We start from the raw sequence: 23,000 nt of genomic DNA on the forward strand, positions 1-23,000 counted from the left end.
ACTCACAGGAATATCACAGGCTCAGGTTCCAGAACAACTGCCTGGCCATCCTTCCGTCTGTGGCTGGAGGGGAGCCAGGGCTCACAGGGGCAGCTTCTGATGAAATCTCTGGAGGGCCACTAGCCTTCTGGAAAGTCCTCTCCTCATATTTGGGGGGCCCCTCAGGAGAGAGTCATAATCTGCATGTGGCCTGTCCCTTAAGTTGTGATGCTGTGATAGGGCCACCTTTTGTTGCAGCTTCCCTAATTCCTTTCAGAATGAGAATGGAAACAACTTACTTTGGGGGCAGAGTTTGGTTATGATGCTGTCATCCTCCAAATATGAAGCAGAGAAGAGTCAGCTCTTCCCTCCTGGGATTTCCATTGGTAAGTGAGCTGCCTTTGAAATCATTGAAGAGGCAGTGTGATGGGGTAGTTAAGAAGCAGCCTCCACAAAGTGTAATGAAAACCTTTCTAGATGGATAGTATGTAATTTCTGCACAGGTCTTTGTTTAGTAAATACATCACTGTTTATTGGTCAGAAATCTTGCTCCAAAAAAGGAACATAAAGATTAAAGAGGTAGAGGGGGAGGTAAAGGGGGATGGGGAAGAGGAGGAAGAGGAGCCTCCAGACAACCTGAATCAGAAACACTAGCCCTGCCACCAACTAAACATGTGACTTTAGGTGAGTTATTTTACTTACCTCTGTGCCTCCATTTCCTCATATATAAAATGTAGATAATAGTCTTGACCTCATAAAGTTGTCATGTGGATTAAAGGACATGTTACACAGAAAGCAATTAGAAGAGTGCCCAGATCACAATAAGTGTCAAACGAGATTTTGCTATTATCAATAACTGGCATGAGTTTTATAAAATAAGTAAATAAAATACTTCAGCCGTTCCTTCTCTCCTTAGCTCCACCAATCCAAATATTCATTCCAATTTCTTCCTCCCCTCATGACTGTTTTTATCTGAGAAATTAGTTTTTCCCCCTTTCTTAAGAGTTTAATCCTTTTTCCTCACACTTGCCCCATCCCTCCATACAGAGAGGACAGTGGAACAAACATTAGAGATGGAACCTAGAGACCTGTGTCCAGTCTTGCTTCTGTGCTTCTCCTCCTTGAGCCCCAGCTAAACATCCAGGGTCCCTTTGGTTTAAAATGTAGATTTTATTATTATGCAGGTACGGTGAAGCCAACAGATCAGGAGCCTACTGCCACTGAAACCGTAATTTGTTGCTCACAGTTCCCATGCCAGTCGGGGCCACACAGGGAAGCACCAGGATTAGTCATGAGGCAGAGGAACTAAAGGAAAACGTGGCAAGAGCCTCTATTATGGTTTTCATGGGAAAGGCAAGGCAGGACAGGGCAAATGGGCTCAGAATTGGCTAGTCTGAAGTAAAGGGGATGGCTTAGTTGACCTATATGTGGCCCCAAGGTTATTAGCCCTGGAGGAATAGTGGCCCAACCTGTGAAAGCTTAGGTGCTGGTTCTGGATTGGTTGATTTGCATACCAAAGGCATGCTCACAGTGAGGTTATTTGCTGTCCCTGGGAATTAGCTAACTCTAGGAGGCCAGTCCTTCCAGAGTCGGCAAGGCTGCAGATATCAGAGCATCAAGGATACAGAAAATAAGAAAATATAGTTGATTCACCCTTCCGCTGTGGATGTGGTTTCATTAATCTCTTTGTACACGTCCAACAGATATATTGCTATTATGACCAAGACTTTTTATCTTCACTGGGGACTCTGACATAAAGGTTAAGGGAACAGTGACATCACCAAGAGGGCAAAGTAGGAGAACCCAGCCTCCATCCCCTGACAAAGGCTCACAGTTAGACAGCCATTTACAAACAAAAATAGTTCTGGGAGCATTCAGGAGTTTACTTAAGAAGCTTCAGTCTCTCTAGTTGTGTACCTACCTGCATGCTGCTGGCCTGACCCCTTCCACCAGCCTCTACTGCTATGTGCATGCCCAAGGTGAGACTGCAGTGCACAGCTGCAGCCAGGGTTCCCACAACCACCAGTGTGCTTGCATTTGGCTCTGGCCCTTGCTGCTGCCTTGGCCTCCCACCACTACTTACTTGCGTGTCTGCAACTGGCCCCTGCCACTACACAAGCACCTACCACTGGCCTGACAGCCAACTGCATGGACACCACTGGTTCCTGCAACCACTGCTGCCTGCCCTAGTCCCTAACTACTGGACCTGAAGGCACTGCTGAGGACCCCAACAGTTCTTGCAGCCACGGTGGATGCCCCACGGCACTCACTAAGAACCACACAGTTGTTGATGCTATGGATTCCAGTGGCCTGAGCTGACAAGACATCATGCCCCTCTCTGACTCAGAGCCACCACATGTCACTGCACTTGGTGGCCTTCACCACTAGACCCAGGGTCACAGTGCGCTCCAGCATGCTCCAACCATAGATGAATGTCTTTCCTTTCTGAAGTTAATCCATAAAGTTGGAAGAGGCGATTGCTTTTTCAAATGTGTGGACACCTACACAGGGCTACAGAGACCATGAAGAATCAGGGAAACATGATACCACCAAAGGACACAGTAAACTTCCAATAACTGACCCTAAAGAAATGGAGATGCATGAATTTTCCAGGAAAAAATTAAAAGTAATTGTTTTAAAGGTGCTCAGAGAACTACAAGAAAACACAGATAAACTATTTAATGAAACCAGAAAATAATACAAAGAGAAAAGAGAAAACATAAAAAATAACCAAAGAGAAAACATAGAAAAGAACCAAATAGATATATAGGAACTGAAGAATACAGTGACTGAACTGAAGAATGCAACAGAGAATTACAACAACAGACTGGATGAAGCAGAAGAAAGAATCAATGAGTTATAAGACAGACCAAATTATCCAGTCAGAGAAGCAAAAAGGAAAAGAATGGAAAGGAATCTGATAAGGGGTTAATATCCAAAATATAAATATACAAGGAACTCATACAACTCAATAGCAAACAAAATGAAACAAAAGTAAACAAACACAACCCAAACAATCAGATTAAAAAATGAGCAGAGGACTTGAATAGACATTTCTCCAAAGAAGACATGCAAATGACCAATAGGTTCATGAAAAGATGCTCAATCACTAAATCATCAGGGAACTGAAAATCAAAACCACAATGAGATAATCACCTCATACTTGTTAGAATGGCTACCATCAAAAAGACAGAAAGTAAGAAATGTTGAGAATGTAGAGTAAATTCTTGTGCACTGTTGATGGGAATGTAAATTGGTGCAACCACTATAGAAAATAGCATGGAAGTTCCTCAAAAAATTAAAAATAGAATTATCATATGATCCCGCAATCCCACTTCTGGATATATATACAAAGGAAATGAAAGAACTACCTCAAAAAGATATCTGCATTCCCATGTTCATTATATATATATATATATGATTTCATATATATTTTTATATATCTATATGAAAATTATTCATCCATAAAAAAGAAGGAAATTCTGGCATTTGTAACAACATGGATGGTCCCTGAGGGCATTATGCTAAGCGAAATGTCAGAGAAAGACAAATCCTATATAATCTTACTTAAATGTGGAATCTGAAAAAGCTTACTTCATAGAAACGGAGTAGATGGTGGTGGGCAAGGATTGAGAGGTGAGAGAAATAGGGAGATGATGGTCAAAGGGTAAAGATTCTCAGTTATAAAATGATTAAGTTCCAGGAATATAATGTACAGCATGGTGACTATAATTAGCAGTACGGTATTGTACATTTGAAAGTTGTTATGGAAGTATAACTTTAATGTTCTCACTATAACAAAAACAACAACAAAATGATAATTGTGTGAGGTGAAGCACGTGGTAAATAACATTATTGTGGTGATCATTTCATAACATATTTATGTATACGTCAATTACATCTCAGTAACACAGGGGGAAAATTTTTTTTAAGATATAGTTTCCAGAGTCAGATGACCTGGGTCCAAATGCTGGTTCTATCACTTTGTAGCTATGGGACTTTGGGACAGTTATTTAAACTCTCTGTGCCTCAGTTTCTTCATTTGTAAAACAGGGCTGATAGTATCTTATTTCATAGCATTGTGGGCATTAGAAGAACTAAGACCGTAATGCTCTTAGAACAGGTTAAGCACATAGTGAGTGATCAATGAAATTTAACTATTATGATTTCTTGACCACATCAAGCTGCCTTATCACTTGGGGCCTTCATCTATACTGTTCCTGCGACTGGAAAGGCTCTTCCCCAGGCTTTTCACCTGGATAATACCTCATCTCTCAGATTTCAACATAAATGTCACTTCCTCAGTGATGCTGGAGTCCCAGCACCCTGAGCACCCCAGCCTTTTTTATAATTCCTCATAGGAATCCTTGTAATGCTCACCTTAGTTGCAGTCACATGGTTGGTTGTGTGTAGTTTATTAAATATCTGTCTTTCCCTCTAGGCTGTAAGCCCTGTGAGAACAGGACATGTGTCTACCCAGTTTCACTGTGCCCACAGTGCCTGGCATACAAGAGATAGTCAATAAATATCTGTGCACTAGATGAGTCACACAGGATTACAGCTGCAGGTGCATTTATGCCTGGGTGAGAAGCCATCTGGACTGTTATCTGAAGAGCAGAAATATAGAGTCACAGGGTCTGATCCCTTGTTTGTTAATGGGAAGCCTTCTGGGCCCTTCAGCTGCCCTTTTTAGACCAGAGAGTCTTGGAAGAGATTCTTGAGGCATCAAAACCTGTGTTGTAGATGACCAGCTGGCCCAGAGACATCAATTGGCAGAAGTGATGGAATGTGTACAGAAACATGCAGCTGCCCTGCTCAGGAAAGATTCAGTCTTGGTTTGCTAAAGCAGCTGAATTCCAGGAATACCAGTGGGGGTATTGGGTCATGTCATACCTGCCTCTCAAGACAAACAAGCTGAAAGTTGGGGCGGGATGGGGGGCGGGGAGGTGCCATAACCGCTGAGAGAAAGGAAGGGCCAGATGCAGGGACCGGAAAAAGCCCCATAGCAGGTGGAGGTGGACATAATTAATGGAGCCTAGTGAGCGAGCCTGTACATGCCAACTTGTCAAAAATTTGTTCCAAAGAGTCTTGGTCTCACCAGTCTCCTCCCTGAGAAAGCAGAGCAGGAATAGCTTGAGATCGGTATGCCAAGCAAATGGACAGCAGAAAATTCTCACAAGCCAGGGGTTTGCTCAGAGGCCCCAGCCCCCTTAGCTAAAACGGGGATTATGTCTGTGCTCATTTACTTCCTAGCTGAGTTTTAGGAAAAAACTCAAAAAGACACTAGGTTATGCCAGAGATTGGCAGGCAAGGCCAGCCTTCCTTAGGCCTCCCCTTTCTAAACAAAGAGCGAACTGAAGGGAGACACTCAGAGGAAAAGGCCCCATCCCACAGCCTCCTTCTCTCTGGAAGCCCCTTTGAGTCCGACTCAGGTCCCACACAAGTATATTTGTGTGGACGAGAGAAAAGCAAATGCCCTTTACAAGTTGAGGCCTTAGCAGACCAAGTGACCACTTTGCTAGAAATACCCACAGTGATTTTGACCCCAGACCAGTTGCTCTCAATGGAGATGCTATTGTTCAATTGAACATTTGTGATGAAGGGGTTTGGCTGTCACAGTGATTGAGGAACACTACTAGTACTTAGTAGACAGGGACCAGAGGCACCAGGCATCTGCAATGCACTTAGGGGACAGTCATGCACAGTGCAACTTTTAAAAGTCTCACTGGAGATTCACAAAGATGAAAAATCATCTGTGCCCAGAGTCTAACTTTATTTTGTCTATGAACACAAAGATTTTGTTTTGTCTTGAGTCACAATTTTAGCATACACTAACATTTCCAGGAAGGCAACTTGACCAAGAACTGTTGGCTGCTTTGGAAAATCATGTTGCTTAGTGCGGCGCCACTTAAGGTGTTTGAATCACCAGAGTGACACACCTTTATCAGACATTTGTTACAGTGATAATCTTGGTAATTCTACTTATAGGTGGAAGCATTCCATTATTTCCTTACGTCATCTAATGTAGTTGTGCCCAAGCACTTACATATTGAAATGCATGTCATTTTACTATATGCCACTTTCTTTTTTATTTCTTCCTTGAATTACTAACAAGGTATTATGTTGATATGGGGGAGGAAATTAGGTATGTTGGAAAACTATGTCATCTATAAATTTTATTTCAGGGATGATAAGAGAGGGTGTTACAAAATATTTGTGATAAGGAGAAGAGTGCTGTGGGAAATTCACACATGTGCTTCATTGCGTTGGTTGGATAGCAGAACACCAGCTGGTACGCAGCTAACATTTTACCTAATTCAAGCTCTTCATTTGTAGACGTGTACTGGTTTCTCTAGACTGGAGAAAACGTTTTCCAGTGAATGGCACTAATTCGAGAAATTTGCTGCATTGTAGGTGATATTGCTAAATATAGATCACAGATGGGACCTCCGGGCCACAGCACTAGCAAATTATTTGCATGTACCGCAAGGGACCCAAGGGCCATTTTCATTGCCCGAAATGGTGCACCTGCGCCACCTAGTGGGACATGGAAGAGTAGCAGGTCTGTGAGATGTTAATCAGTTTAATTTGCATATAGATAACAATAATAACTGATTATTATCAAGTAACACTTATGAGGTGCCTACAGCAGACTATCATTTTATATATATTAGCGCACTTAATCTTCACACAATCTTTATGATATATACACTGTTATTCCCATTTTACACCTGAGGAAACCAAGGCACAGAGCAGGTAAGTGACGACTATTTTCCAGGTGGGGCTGGAATTTGAACCCTGGAGGTCTGGCTCCATAGTTGCTGTTCTTAATCATGGTGCTACGGGCTTGCAAGGCTCCTCTTTTGGAAGACACTACTCGGAGGGTCAAAGACTACTGAGTCTGTAGGCTACTGCAGCCATTTCTTTCAGAGCAGGATTGTGGGAAGAGAAGACAGTGGAGAGGAAGAAGTACTTCATAAAAGTTAATACGTAAGTTTTAGGGCATGGTAAGGTCCAGAAAACTCTTGCCTTTGTATGGGCCATGAAAATCTTTGTGCGTTAGTGGGAGGAAGGTATTTTACTCTTTTGGCAGAATGTAGAGCCCTGAAATAGCTAAATCCCCAATTATACTGTAAGCTTCTTGAGGGCAGAGCCCACATCTTCTTGTTCACTTTTGTATCATATGTACTTACCCCAGTACCTGATAAGTACTGAGGGCTCAATAAGTATTTTTTTTTCATATAACATCTGTATTGAAATAGAATTCATACACCATACAATTCATCCATTTAAAGTGTATAATACAATGTTTTCATCTGTTCACAGAATTGTGCAACCATCATCACAATCAATTTTATCATCCCCCAAATAAAACCGTCTCATTAGCATTCACCTCTCATTCTCCCAGCCCTTATCTCCAGCCCTAGGCAACCACTAATCTGCTTTCTGTCTATGGATTTGCCTATTCTGGGCGTTTCGTTATAAAAGGAATCATACAATATATGGCCTTTGGTGACTGGCTTCTTTCAATTAGCATACTGTTTTCAAGCCTCATCCATGTTGTAGCATGTAGCAGTACTTCATTCCTTTTTCTGTCTGAATTACATTGCATTACGGGGATATGCCATATTTTATTCATTCATCAGTCGATGGACATTCAGGTTGTTCTCCCTCTTGGCTATTATGAATAATACTACTGCAAACATTTGCGTACAGGTTTTTGTATGGACTTATGTGTCATTTATCTGGAGTATATACCTAGAAGTGGAATTTTTAGGTCATGTGATAACTGTATGTTTAACCTTTTAAGGAACTGGCAGACTGTTTTCCATTGGCTGCACCCTGTTTTTTTTTTATTCTCATCAGGAATGCATGAGGATTCCAATATCTCCACATCCTCACCAACACTTGTTATTCTCTCTCTCTCTCTCTCTTCTCTCTCTCTCTCTATATATATATATATATATATATAGCCATCCTAGTCGTTGTGAAGTGGTATCTCCTTGTGGCAGGGCTGTTGGTGTTTCATCACAGACTAATAGACTACCAGACTTTTGGAGCTGGATGGGACCACAGCAATCATGTAGCCCAATTTACTCATTTTGCAAGAGAAATAGTGAAGGTGAAGAGAGAAGGGACTAACACATGGTCACAATTATTAGAGGAGGCATTAACAGAATCTATATATAAAAATGTTTTTTATTTTAAAAGATAAAGAAAACTAAATTCTTGTGTCTAAAAAATGATGAGAGTCTGAGTTATATTATTCTCTAAAACCTAGAAGTTTCTGCAACTATAAAACCCAGAAGACAATGAATAACTAATAACTGATAGTCACAAATAGTTAAATTCGTGGATCCTCTATGTCGTAGCCTCAGATCAAAGTAAGCACGTTTCATTCTCTTCCCTGTTTAACGTTGACAACATCCCTACCTTACAGAGTCATAAGTGTAAATAAAGAGTTTTAGACCCTATATCCTATAGGATCCTATCTCTAGCAGTGTCTGTGAGACATTCTTGGACATGCAAAGACCCCAAAAGTGCACCATCCGCACGCCCTTCCCTCAAGGATTATTCAAAATAGCATTTCAGTTGAGTGAGAAATTAATCAGATAAGGAACTCGGGAATGAGGAAGATGATTATATAAAAGAAATAGCAATAAACAACAAAGACAGAAAAACTGAGTTAACTATTAATGCAGTTCGAAATCTCAATATAAATGTTAAAAATTAATCTTTGAAAGAGAAGACACATGACGTACAATTTTAATAATGGCCTGAATCGCGCTTTACGCGCGCAATCCCATGCAGCTGGTGAGCTCTTCGCAGTGTCCCCGGGGCCGGCGGCGCGTGCCTGTGGACTTTCTACCTCGAGCTTGGAGGAGGCACACCGCAGACAGGGGTGCTCTAGGCTCTTCTCAGGCAGACTCCAGCTTCCCGCCTGATGAATATGGAGTTCCTTCACTCTTCCCTCGGGTCCTCCTGCACTTTTCTGTTTCAGGAATGTGAGTGACACATTTCTCTAGTTTTCGGTGGCGACAGTTATCTATCTCTTCAGTCATTTCAGTGGTGATTGAAGGAGGTAAGTCACTCGCCATCTTGAATCAAGGGAGAGAGGACCAGTTTTGCACAGACTTGAGGCGCTTCCTGAGGGAATGACAGTGGAGACATAATCGCACGTCCTTAGACAAGAGTTCTCAACCACCCCTCCGCCCCCGGTTCTCCAGCATCCGGCCAAAAAAATAGATTCCTCCAACCCCAGGCTAACCAAAGCCAGAGCGGGTAGGATGGGTGGCCTTCTCTTGGGCATCCGTGTGTCCCAAATGATAGCTTTCCTGTCCTGTGCTTTTGGGTCAACTCTGCTGGAGCAGGCACGGCAGGGCGCGCAGTGGGAGCGAAGGGCTGGGGTTCTTTCCGGAGCGGGCTGGGAAGCTGAGTGGCCACGGGGGTGAGGAGCCTCAAGGGCCAGGCCAGCCTGACACCACCTGGCGGAGTCCCGAGGAAGAGTCTTAAAGGCGCGCACTCCTCCGCGCACAGCGCACTCCAGCAGGAGCCGCTGAAAGCTCGCCTCCCTCTTCCGCCCGGCGCCTCGGAAGGTAAGTGCAGTCCGCTGGCCGGAGTCGGGGCCCGGTGCGGGCAGCCCGGGGCAGCCCCGCGCTCGCCAGGCTCTGGCTTGGGCTGCGGTTGGAGGGCGGCGCCCAAGTTTTCTGAAGGCCTCGCAGGGCAGCTGGAGCGGCGCAGCGCCGAGCCGGGGATGGCGCGGGTGGCCGCGGACTGGGGCCGTCTGGGGGCGGCCTTCCCTGGTCGGGCTTCGGGGAAAGACACCCGCGCGCAGCGCACGCCGGAGCCCCGGCCCCGCGCCCCGCGCACTTGGCGCGCTTTGGCCGCGGTCCTGGCGAGCCCCAACATGCTGGAGTTGCCACTCGGCTCCGCGCCTTCCTGCCCGCTCCGGTCCCTTTGCAGCCTGCTCGCCCCGCAGTCGCACCCGGTCACGCCGGCAGGTCGCGCTCGGCGGCCGGCCAAGCCCGCCCCTACCCCGCTGCGCCCGCGCCCCGGGCCACCCCTCCCGGCCTTTCGGCGCTGCGCCCCTCGCCTTCCCTATCTCCAGCCGCTCGCTATTTTCACACCTCCCAGTGCCCCGGCCCGGGCGCCTGATTCAGTGCTTAGTAATTAATTTGGCGTTTCAGAATGGTCAGCGGGCTGGATAATGGGCGCATTCATCCCCCGGGCTAATCTGAACAGAGGTGGGAAGAAAGGCTTTCACAGACAGAAAATGCCATTCGCTGAGCGCTCAAAGGGGCTGTCACTCCCAGAATAAATCGCCGCCGCGCCCGCCGGCTTCTCTGGCCATTTCCATACAGCCCCGGCCGCGCTGCGGACCCTCTGGCCTCGGCCCCGGGTCCCAGGAATCACTCACTCGAGTGCCTTCGACGGGGCAGTCGGGCCAGAACGAGACCCGGGCTGGGGATGAAGGGAAACGGGGAAGCAGGGGGCGCGGGTTACGGCCGCAGGGGACAAAGAGCTTGATTAGAAAATCAAATGCTCAACTAGAAGGAGGCGCATCTAATTCAAGGCGCGGACGTTGGATCTGCGGCTCTCAGAGCATGGGTCCCAAACCCCGCTTTTCGCAAAAGCGAAGGACCCGTGGCACAGAGCCGTCGGTAGGCCACACAGCAAGTTTCTGGATCTCCCGAATTGTAAATGGAATAAGCACAAACTGCAGAAAAAGGGCCGGATGGTGCAGTCTCGACCCTCACCAGACCTTTAAGTCCGGGTTCCCTGCGATTTTGGCTTTTTTGCCCGCAGGACTGGGGGGATGACACTTTGTCCTCTAGCTCATCACTCCTTCCTGGACCCTAGGGTATGCCCGGGGGTATCAGCTGAGTGGGCAACGGCGGCTTTGTCCTCTGACCTCTTCTCGACCTGAGATCGCCCTGAGTGTTGGGCACAAACGGTCTACGGGCTCTGAAACCTGGGGCCTTTCCCTGGCGGGACCCCCGTCCTGTGGCGAAGCCGGATCGTGCACTGCAGCCGCAGCCCTAACCCTGTGGACCAAGGGGCCTCCGGGTGGGCAGGGTAAAGCTCCAGGCACTTGATTTTCCTGCCGTCGGGGCTCACCTTGTGTGTCCACCTTGTGGGGTCCAGAAGGAGCTGTGGTTCTAAGTTCAAAGCTCAGCTCGGTTGAGAGGCGGGAATGACAAGGGGAGCAGTTGGCTGAAGGGGTGTTTCTGGAATGGCCAGATGGGTGTCCCAGGGTTTGTAAGGAACAAATCCAATGTCATTCACCAACTTCTGAGTGGAAAGTCATTCCTTTGAGTCTCAGTTTCCTTGCCTGCAAAGCAAGAATGAAATGAGATTACATTTGGCTCTAAGTGTGAAGGTTCTCAAAGAAGGTCCCACACACCACTCACACCCCCAACCACCAATCCAGCCACATACTTCCCTGGCACCCCTGCAAGTCTTCACCAGCATCTCTCCTTAGAGCTTTAGTGACCCCCAATTTTTTCTCAGGCTGCTTCCACCTACCTTGTTTACCTCTCCTTGAAACCACACATCCTAAGAGCTGGAAGGGGTCTTTCAAAGATTCCAGGGCCATTGTACAGATACTGAGACCTGGAGTGCCTGCAGGTGTCATCCAGCTACTTAGTCATTGGACTTGAACTAAAGTGGATTTCACAGCAGAGTAGCGACTCTCAGACTCTGGATATCAGCCCCTGGCGCCAACCCCAGAGAGAGCTTCCTTAGGCTTGGGGTGGGGGTGGGGGGGCAGAAATTTACATTTTAAACAACCTGCCAAAAGCATTTTGGTGTAGGAGGTATAGGCACCATATTTAGGGAAACGCAGCCTAAACTGGGCCCTTTCCTCAGCAATCTCTTATCTCCCAGGACCACAGGCCCAGCAGCTTGCTTTCTATGGCTCTTATTTGATCAGCAGAACAGTCTCGACTATCTCCTTTTCCTATTGGAGGTCCATAGTGGGTAGAGTCTACTTCTAGGACACACCTCTGAGTCCCTTGGATGTGCAGCCTGTGAGGGAGCAGCTATAGGTGAGATGAGCTCTCTGCCAGATGAAGAGTGGTCTAAGTGGGCCAAAGACTCACTGGATGTTGAGCCCCAAACCTAGGGGCTTCCTTTTACCAACACACTTTGACAACTGGACCTAAAACTGTGCACTGCAGGCCCTACACAGACATTGAAAATACGCCCAAAACACCCTTAGCAAGGCAAACCCTGCCCATGCCAGGGACAGAGCAGCCCGCCATAGGGGATCCATGCCAGTAATAACCCAGGTTTGAACTGTGGCCCAGAATATCCAACACCTGCCCCTTCACCATGCTGGGGCTCAGAGACGAGAAGGCTGCAGGGAGAAGGCCTGGAAGAGTGGAAGAAAGTGGGTGGGGGGAGGAGAAGCTGTTAGGAACAGAGACGGGGTAGGGTAGGGGACAAGTCCCTATTTATGTAAGCCGTTTGTAGCTGTGGATTGTAAAACTAGCAGGATTCTCTGGAGTAATTCATAGTGTTTGGACAAGACAAACATTGTTCGGCTTTAAACAAACCTCCAGAAAGGTCAGCCTGGTTCATCCCTTTGCTGCAAGTCGCTGAGACTATCCAGATGATGAGAAAATCAGATCTTAGCTGAGGGGGCCCAGTCAGGAGGCAGTTGTCTCCTGAGCCCTTTGGATCCAGGGCGAGGGTGCCCAGCCCAGGGTGGGTCCTTGGCTCCCGCTGAAAGGGGCTGGCTCCCATTCTGGAGCCAGGAGATGTGATGTGTATGTGTATCACAGACAGTGAGATTTTGATGATTCTAAGGATCATCCAAGTTCTAGAACAAGGTCAACATGACCTGCAATGTGTGTCTTCTTTATGCGGGTGAAGAATTGATGGGAAATGAATGTTTATGGATGCAGAACCGAATTAGACCCACCAAACCCAAGTCCAGATATGCTACTGGACACCAAGAAATCCCTATTCCTTATATATGGACACATTGACTGGGCCCCTCTGTGTTCATTTAGCAAACATTTTTTGAGTGACTACTATGGGCATATACTAATTAGCAATAAAGATGTTACACCCAGTAATGGGGCCTACAGTATGGCTTATTCTCTCCCTCCCAGTCTTCTTTAAGAAGAGAAACTTCTCACAATTTCATTTCCAGCCACTCTGCCACCACCATTGCCTCTACGAGCCCCCTGGCTGAGACACAACATATCAGTTCCCAGACCAGGCCTGACAGCCAGTAGTATAGTGTTCTATAAGTGTGAGCTGCCGCCATGATTGTGATTATGACTGTGATTGTGACTATGACTGTGATTGTGATTATAGACTTCACTCTTGAGGGATCTACCTGACTCCAAGTTGAAGCAAATATTTTTTACTGATACTTATTATTCATGCTTATTGACTTATTTTTTTATTTTTATTTTACACCTACAGCACCTGGTATTCCTAGACAGTCTCCCATCCAAGTACTAACCAGACCCAACCCTCCTTAGCTTCCAAGATCAAACGAGATGGGGCACGTTCAGGGTGGCATGACTGTAGACTCATTGACTTATTAATTAGTAATAGTAAAGTATTATTAACACCAAGTTCAGTTTTGCTGTACTGCTTGTTGTCATTGCCCTGTACATGATCTTCAATTGCCCAGGGCAGCTTGTCATCCTCTCGAGAGCGTGGTTTCTGTGTGATAATTGTGGTGATGGTAGTGGCATTGGATTAGCTGGTTCCACACAACTTTATAAAAATTGTATTTGTTTAGGGCTTTGGATACTTCAGGGTCTTTCGAATATGCTTTTTTATTCAGTTTTCCTGATATCCATGGAAGACTTGGATGGATGGATGGATGGATGGATGGATGGATGGATGGATGGAAAGAAGGAAGGAAGGAAGAAGGAAGGAAACAAATATTACTATCCACGTTTTTCAGAAGAGAAAATTGATGCTTAGAAAAGTAAAATGACTTGCCCACTTTCTTAGTTCAGGCTGCTATAACAGAATGCCATAGACTGGGTGGCTTGAGCAGTAGACATTTCTCACAGTTTTCGAGGCTGGGAAGTCTAAGACCAAGGTGCTGGCCAATTTGGTTCCCGGTGAAGGCTCTCTTCCTGGTTTTCAGGCAGCTGCCTTCTTGCTGTGTTCTCATATGGTAGAAAAAGAAATTATATCTCTCATATCTCTTCTTTAAGGGCTCTAATCCCATCATTGGGGACTAGGGCTTCAACATATGAATGGGGGGCACAGTCATTTAGTTCATAGCATCCACTGTCTCACAAGTGTTAAGGTCAGGGCGTGTGTATGACTAGAGCACAATCCAAAGAGTCTTCGTGGGCCTTTCCCTCCCTGCTGACCACCTAAGGAGCTCCATGCAAACAGGGCTAGGAACCTGTGCTCCCTGGGAGACCCTATAAGTCAAGTGCCCAATGGGAGGCTAGGAAGTATCTTTCGAGGTGAGGCCTTGTCCATCCAGCCTGTGTCTAGTTTCTGGCATCATTCTGAGGCTAGCATGGTGGCACTCCTTGGCTGATGTTAGCTTCAATGAGAGAGAGGTCCCCTCCTTCCCCCAAATTCTACTTTCTTTTAAAACTTTATTATGGTTGAATAATTCATGTACTTACCCTATCAGTTTAGAATCAGTGATTCATGTCTGTTTCCACCCTGTACTACCTCTTGGAACTAAGCCCCCTAAATTTTCTCCTTATGTGATGTGCAGACCAGTAATACATTATTTTACTGACATTTCGGAAAAATAAACTGTTCCACATAGTTGATTTTTATAGTTAACAGAAAATCATTCCTTTAAGTATAGAAACTTTTTGTTGTCATTTTTCATGAAAAAGATTTTTGTCTATCAAAATCATTATTTTTTCCCATGTAAGTCAGCAGGATCAAATATAGCAGGTGTTCCCTAGGTGTGGTTGAATTGGTGAACTGAAACCTATTTCGATGACTCACAGTTGTCTTTAGGAACATTAGCTCCTGAGCAACTCGCTTAGCCTCCCTGCCTCAGTCTCCTCAATTATAAACTGGGGAGCACTGGATGGATGCTCTTTAGGAGCTGCTTCCATGCTTCTCTAACTCCACTGGGCTCTGATACAGTAATGAATCTGCATGTAACCTGTCCTGAGTCCCTAGGTGGTGGTTGAGGTAGATTCTACTGTCAGCTGTCACTTCACAGTGTAATACTGTTCAGCAGTCATCTACTCCCCCAGCATTCTCTCCCTGGATATAGTTCTCTGTGACTCTGGAAGAATAGAAGATGCCTGACCTCAGCTTACAAATATTTCTAAATGAAGAACTTCTGGCTTCTCTGTGGACTGAAGTCCCCTGATATTGTGGCTACTCTTCCCTCAAATGCTCAGGAGACTATTGACTTACTTCTGGAATGTGTTCTGAACCATAAAGGGTGCTGCAACCCTAGCCTCCAGAAAAAGGAGTTCACAGTACCGTAATACAAAGAGCAAGCACTTGGCAAGCTTATGTTGGAGGAGCTAAACTCAGCATTGTGAGAGGTAAGAAACAGTGAGATGTGGCTACTGCTCAAGAGACGAAGGTCCAAAGGAAGACTTCACAAACATTTCAAGACCAGAGTGTTAAGATTCCCTCTTTCTGTTCCTTTCATTTATCCCAAGCTCACCTTTTAAGATTTGCAAGGGATCCTCTTAATTCTAGCATTTCTGAGATGTTGTGTATTAACTTCCTATGGCCACTGTAACAAATTCTGTTGGCTTAAAACAACAGAAATTTATCCTCTCACAGTTCTGGAGGCCAGAAGTTCAAAACTGCTGTCACTGGATTGATAGCAAATGCTGCGCTCCCTCCAGAGGCTCTGGAGGAGAATGAGTTCCTTGTTTCTTCCAGCTTCTGGTGGCTGCCGACATTCCTTGGCTTGTGGCTGCACCACTCTAATTTCTGTCTTCACATGGCCTTCTTTTCTTCTATCCTGTCAGATCTCCCACTGCCACTCTCTGATAAGGACACTTGTGATGGCATTTAGGGCCCACCCAGATACGCCGTGATGATATCCCATCTCAAGATCATTAATTTAATCATGTCTGCAAATACTCTTTTTTGCCATATAAGATAATATTTAGAGATTCCAGGGATTAAGACATAAACACCATGGGAGGGGCATTTTTCAGCCTACAATAGCTGGTGACCACCATCAATTGTCCTTAAATCTGTGGTCTTTGATTAATTTTAATGAATTTGTAGTTCACTCCTATTCTGTCAGGCGGTCTGTTAAACACTAGGGATTCAGAGGAAAAAGACACATTTCCTCCCTCAAGAAGCTCATAGATTAGTCAGGAAAATAATACGATATTAAGAGCCAAGGGAAAAAGCAACTCCAGGGCCTTAGAGGTACCGAGGATGGATCCTAAAGAATTCAAATTGCTTATCAATGTCTACAACGTCCTGCATACCCTGACCTGTACCTACCTCTCTGAACATACTTCCTACCACTCTCCTTCTAGCTCACCAAGCCCCCATCAAGCTGGCTTCCTTCCTGTTCCTTACACAAGCCAAGCTCTGCCTCAGGACCTTTGCACCTGCTTTTTCTTTTGCCTGGAATGCATATTCTCAAATACTCCCCCCAATATCCCACAGCTCTTTTCCTCATTCAACTCTGCTCTACTGGATCTTTCCCAGAGACTATCCTCCCCTTTAAAATCCACCTCTCCTGGTTTCTCTGTTTCCTCCTCTGCTTTCTTTGTGTTCCTAGTACTTATCATACTTATCATAATCAAGGTGCTTCTGTCTAGGCTATCTCTGGATATATTTTGAGATGTGATGACTAGAACTTCTAGATGATCCTAAATGCATCTTTCTGTAAAATTTTTAATTTCTGTTTCCTTTCCTGAGGATGTATTTAGCCCTTTTTGGTCTTATTAGAACTATGGGCTAAAGTTCAAGTAGATTAGAATGGGCTTGTTGGGTAGACTCTTCTAGGGGGAATTTGTAAATGTGAGGAGCCGTTTTTTCATTTGTTGTAATGACTGGTGTTGGCCTGGGGTGAAAACTACTGGTATTTAATGGACAGGGATCGGAAATGCTAAATATCCTATAGTGGGCAGGACTGCTCTGCTCAGTGAAGCATTTTCTGATCCTGAATGCCAATAGCACTTCTGTGGAGAAACAATCTTAAGGACACAGTTTGTATTTGAGTCCTAAAATAGTATTTTTCAATCTTAACTGATAATCATTCATCCTATAAGTATTTCAAATTCTCTCTCCTCAAGAGGTTGTGTGAATGCCCTATGGAACACAGGTTTAGCAGAAGTAGATGTGCTAAACCTGTGTTCCATAGGGCATTCACACAACCTCTTGAGATCCTCCAATTTACCTCCTTCCTCTTGGCATCACTCCAGTATGACCTCTAAAATTTGAGGTTTCACTAAAGGCACCCCTTCTTCCTATTTTGTCATAATTGTTCAATGAGTTGAGCCGTAGCTCTGGGCTCAGAGGCCCGCCCACTATTTTCTCCACCTAGAGAACCCTCCTTTTATTTGCATCCTTTGTTTCCTACCTCCAAGGCTAGGATTCTATCCATGACAAAGCTTCCCCCTTGGTGCCCCATTTTCTTTATTTTAATAGCTTTCAGGGTGGGACCTTGTCAAAACTTTGTTTGCAAATGAAAATAAATTACATCTGCTGGTTCCCCCTATCCACGGGCATTTCACTCCTTCGAAGAGCTCTGGTAGATTAAAGGATTTGCCGGGATTTGGGGTTTATGTGGCTTCTATGCCCATCTCCTGAATCCTCAGCCAAGAAGACTGCAATAGGGGTGGCCTGCGCTGAAGATGCAGGTAAACAATACTGAGGAAATGGATATATTTCAAGGAAACCTACGGACTATCCAGGCTTGTTCTACTAAGCTCTAAACCCTTCTCCAGAATAGTTATATCATCTGAAATCCTGTCCTGGATGGATCCCTTGAGCAATCTCCATTAGGCTGATTAGGTGAGCCAGGCTCTAGAAGCCTTGAAATGAGAGGATGCCCCTAATTTTCCAGGGTGAGGGATCTGGAAGCCAGATCTGAGGATTATGAATATTAAAACAACAGCTCTTAACTATCACATATTGAACATCTACTCTGTTCCAGCTTCTTTCTTTTCAGATACATCTTTTTAACGACCCTTACAAACCTATAAGGTAAGTATGATGACCCCATTTCACCGTGAGAAAACTGATGCTAAGATGGGTAAAGCAACTTGCTAAAAGTCATACAGTTGGTAAGTGGTGAATTGGAATTAAGCTTTGCCTAAGTTAAGTTCTTTCCATTTCCTAAAGAAACACAATCAGTCTAGGGTGCACTGACCTTTTTGGAGAGGCCAGATGCTGGGATCACCTCTGCTGCTACAATTTCCAGCCTATGTTGGGAGTCCTAGAAGTCAAATCATTTAATGTCTGTCCTCTTAACCAAACCAGACATGCTCAGAAGTACAGTCAAGCCAGGCCACAGCTCATATTTGATAGACCTGACTTCTTTTCCCTGTCTTGAGATGGCTGAGACCCATTTGTGTCAGAAAGGTCATGGCAGCCAAGACCATCTGCCCATAGGTGCTAAGAGCTCCAAACCAGACCATTTTAGCTCAAATCCTTGCTCCTCTATTTACCAGAGATGTGACCTCCGGCAAATTCCTTCTGTGTCTGTTTCCACCTCTGTAAAATGGAGATAATAGTATACTTATCTCATAAGGTCATTATGAGTATTATGAGTTAATGATTGATAAAGTGCTTAGAAGAGTGCTTGACGCAGAGTAAGAATTATGTAAACGCTTAATGTAAAAAGTAAAACCCTTAGTCATGCCCAACATGAAGGCCCCTCAGGTCATCTCATTTCTCCTAAGCCCTTACTCTCTTCCTGTCCTTCTCCCTCACAAACCATTAGCCTGTGCCTTCTGGTGCCTCCATCCCTGGCATATGCGCTTGCCTGCATCCTCACCCTTTTCACCAATTGCTCCACCTGCCTCATGCTTAGCCCACAGCCTTACACCACGGACACTGCAGCCCCTTCAGTATGGCTGTTCTCCCACACCATACATACCCAATGCCCCAGAAAGGAGAGCTATTCTATTCCTCAGTCCCCAATGTTCCTTTCATCTTCATTTAAAAAAGAACAACACCTTGCTCATCTAAGGCCAGAACCACACAGCTATTCCACCTTCCACATCTCATCCTTGGAATCTCCTCTCCATCGAGGTCATTTCCCTTTCTTTGAAGACACCAGCACCTTGTTCAGTTTTTATCTCTGCATCAAGCCCTGATGCTGGTCCCGAGTGTCTTAAATACCCAGGTGGACAGCCCATCAGGTACCTTGACCTCCTTATCGCCAGTTACCTTCACCTCTGCTTCCCAGCAGAAACCTCCCTCTTGCCCTTAGTGGGCCTCATCATCACCCAGAACTATTCCACTTTTGGAATTCTCCATTCAGACATCTGATTTTGGACCATAATCTCCTCAGTTATTCCCTATCATATCTCTTCTATTTTCCTGAATCCGCTAGACCAGCTCTGTCCGATAGAACTTTCTGTGATGATGGGAATGTTCTTTATTGGCACTATCCATATCAGGGGCAACCGAGGAACTGAGCTTTAAATTTTATTTAATTTTAATTCATTCAAGCTGAAATTCAAATAGCTACATATGGTTACTGGCTATCATATTGAATGGCACAGTTCTAGACCCCAGGCCTCTCCATTTCCTCTTCCGTCCATGTCTTGTCTTCATTTCCTTCTCTCTTTAGCTTTGTCTTCATGGTTCGTCACATCAGCCACGCTCTTCCCCTTGCTCTTCTGTCTCACCTCCTGGAACGAACCCTAAACTCTAGATTAATCCAACTGTTCTGCTTTTTCTAGGTCTATACAGGGGGCTATTGAGCATTGCTGGGGGGAGGGGAGTCCCGTGACTTTGCTGGCATGCATTCTTTCTCATAGATGGTCACCAACTTCAATAGGACCTTTATCTGCCCAGCAAACATTCTCTTTTCTGTAATGACCCAATCGAGCCTTCTCCCCTGTCTTCAAACCACCAATGCTCCCACCTGTTCGCTCACTCTCAGCAGGTGGTGTTCACTTCTTGTTCCATTGAAACAAGAGAAGCTTTCAGGCCACCTGACCACCAGTTCTACAAGGCTTATTTTATCTGCTCCAACCTTTTTCCTCCTTGTTCCTTCCTATCAACATTCAGGCATGTTTAAATAGCCTTATCTTATAAGCAACAATAATAAATCCCAATCTTCACTCAATCCCATGTCACCTTCCTGCTATCACCCTATCTCTTTCCTACCACTTGTTTTCACACTTCTTGAAAGTTGTCTACACTCACTATCTCCATTTTCTCACCTCCCATCCACTCCATAACCTAAGGCGGTCTGGCTTCTGTCCCCACCACTCCTCTATCACTGCTAGTCAAGGTCACCAATGCCTTCCTTGTAGTTTAATCCAAAGAACTCCTTTCAGATCTTATCTTGACCTTGAAGGCATGTGACACTGCTCACTGCCCCTCCTTCCCTGAAACTTGTATTGGTTTCTAGGACACATGAGTCTCCTATTTTCCTCCTGTTCTGGCTACTGCTAAGTTTTCTTGAAACTGCCACAACCAATTCATGGGGTGATCACTGGGCTTTAGGTAAAGCTGGGTGCCAAGAATGGCAGCTCCCCCTCTTGACACATTTCTTGCAGAAACACCTGGGAATTTGCTTTCTCACCCAAGAGTCACAATGTTGTGTTTTGAACTCCAGTTTGTACCATGGATCCCGCTGCTTAGAGCCTGACATGGCCTTTGTGGGTATGTATTTATAACCCCCACTTTGAGAAGCTCTCACAACACTTGGACATCTGTTTTTTTCATTTGTCCCCTCAAAAGGTAGTATGCTTTAGGAAGGGACACTGACAAATTAGAGGGCATTGGGAGAGTCTGCGGAGTACTAAGAAAACAATGTCCTATGAGAAATCTTTTAAAAAACTGGAAACATTTTGCCTAGAAGAGATAAAACTGAGGGATGATAGAGGGCTGATTTCAAAGTTTGTAGAGGCAGAACCTTGGTCTGGGCTACTGTGTGAGGTTGAAGTTGGACCAAGTGTACAAGAACAGGGAGGTGAGTTTGAAAGGAGGTAGACAGGTTATACTGTATCCCAGAATTTTCCAAACCTCCAAGATACATGGTAAGATAATCCTGCTGCCACCAGGAACTGCTAAAGAAGATAAACTTAGGCCTAAGTGACCACAATAAATGCGGAAAGCCCTTCCCCCCGACTCCCCTCCTGAAGACCACTGGCCTAAGCTCAGCTGGCGGCGTAGAATAGCTGCACTCCAGAGAGAGCGATTTCAAACTTGCTGCCATGCAAGATCCATCAAAGCTCTGTGGACAGAAACAACAGCAGGAGGAAGACCTGGAAAGCACTGGGTGATCCAGTCCTGCATATACCCCAAAATAGAACCAAGTGGACTGGGTGGTGAGCTGGGCACCCTGATTTGCCTCTTTCAGCCTCCTTTTCAGAATGTCTTTCCCTGTGTTTTGGTGCGATGCCATCAGCTTATAATGTGGGCCCCACAGAGCTCACTGCTATGACTATTAGGGGGATGTTCTTCTAGAGGGTGATTGCTTATTACTTCACACTGTGTTCCCTTTATGAGGCCCCCCAGGAGAAATTCCTGTCTGATTTTAGTACCAAGAATAGTTGTAATTCTCTTGAGTAATAGGTCTGTTTTTATCTCATGGACACTGGGAATTGTGTAACTGACATGGTCTCCTTTTCATTTTGGCTTCGGGGAAAGTGTAGGGACAAATTTGTGGCCCACCCACAGGAGGTGAATAGGGCGTTCCAGGGTGCATTTTAGCTTTATTCCCATCTCTACTTAGTCTTCCCTCTTGTTTTTAATTTCTTCTCTTAGTTTTCCTTCTTATTTTACTATAAAAAATGGAGAACATACAAGCAAAAATAAATAAAAATCATTTCTAATCTCACTATCCAGAGATAACCACAATTAACAATGTTGTCTTTGTGAAATACTTTTTTAAACAAATAAAAGCATCTGTGCATAGTGTTCTTTGGGGCATAGTGTTTCGTAATTAACTTTTTTTCATTCTATTACTTTATTAATTAAATTTAAATTTCTATAAAGACCTAGCAATTTAATACTAAGAACTAACATTTCTACATCCGCTTACTATGTGCCTAGCTTTATGTATATTTAAATATACATAGATGTGAAAGTATACTCATGTAGATTATAATATATACATATTATAAGCTATAATATTGATATGTTAACTCATTTGATGCTCACAACCCTATGAGGTAGATATTATTGTTCCCCTTTTACAAATAAGGAGAACAATGCACAGAAAGATGCAAAACTTGCCAGCATCACACTCTGGCTCCTAACTGCTATAGTGCCTTTCATATCAGTGGGATTTCACAGTCCACAGTAGTTAAACATTTCATTTATCTCCTTTCACCTCACTTCTAATTCGTTATTTTCCCGTGTTTTAAGTACCCCTGTAAGTCACCTGAAATCCTCTTTGTCACAAGGTAAGGCATAAATAACCAGTGTAGTGAGTGGTGACGGCACAAGAAGGCAAAGCTAAAGTGCTACCCCAGGGGAGAAGATGGATCCCAGTGGAATGGACTTATTTCCTTGGGCTGTGAACTGCCATGCCTGGAAGAGCAGACTTGGGTGGCTGTCTCGCAGGCAGGCCAGGAAAGGTGTTCTTCCAAGGAGACCGAGTTGGGCCAGACAAGCCCTCAAGCTCCTTCTTATTGCCTCAAGTTTATGAAAATGCCAATAAGACAAAATGAGGCACTTAATGGAGCTAATGCAGCAAGTCAGCGTTGAGCCAGAACCAGGACCCTGGGCTTTCAATCCAGATCTATTGCTAGTAACAAACCAACAGAAATTTAGTTCCAAACTCTCAGCCCGGCGCATTCTTTCCCCCACAGCTCTTTGGCTCCGGCTGCTAGAAGGTCAAAGGATGCTGTCACTGTCCTCAGTCTTTTTGTTAAGGTGGCAGAGAA

At 44.9% G+C, this 23,000-nt stretch overlaps 1 protein-coding gene and 1 pseudogene across 1 annotated transcript in view; one reads left to right on the top strand and one right to left on the bottom strand.

Moving 5' to 3' along the window:
• The first annotated feature begins 9,473 nt into the window (after window positions 1–9,473).
• The window catches only part of NTN1 (netrin 1), a 186,754-nt gene continuing 173,227 nt past the window's right edge, over window positions 9,474–23,000 (top strand). Inside the window, exon 1 of the mRNA XM_039847341.1 lies at window positions 9,474–9,575. The gene's annotated coding sequence lies outside the window, so the exon portion shown is untranslated. The remainder of the gene's footprint in view (window positions 9,576–23,000) is intronic.
• Window positions 13,408–13,526, bottom strand: LOC120590029 (uncharacterized; annotated as a pseudogene).

Source organism: Pteropus medius, unplaced genomic scaffold (genome assembly GCF_902729225.1).
Source record: "Pteropus medius unplaced genomic scaffold, Ma_sr-lr_union100, whole genome shotgun sequence".
NCBI lineage: Eukaryota > Metazoa > Chordata > Mammalia > Chiroptera > Pteropodidae > Pteropus > Pteropus medius.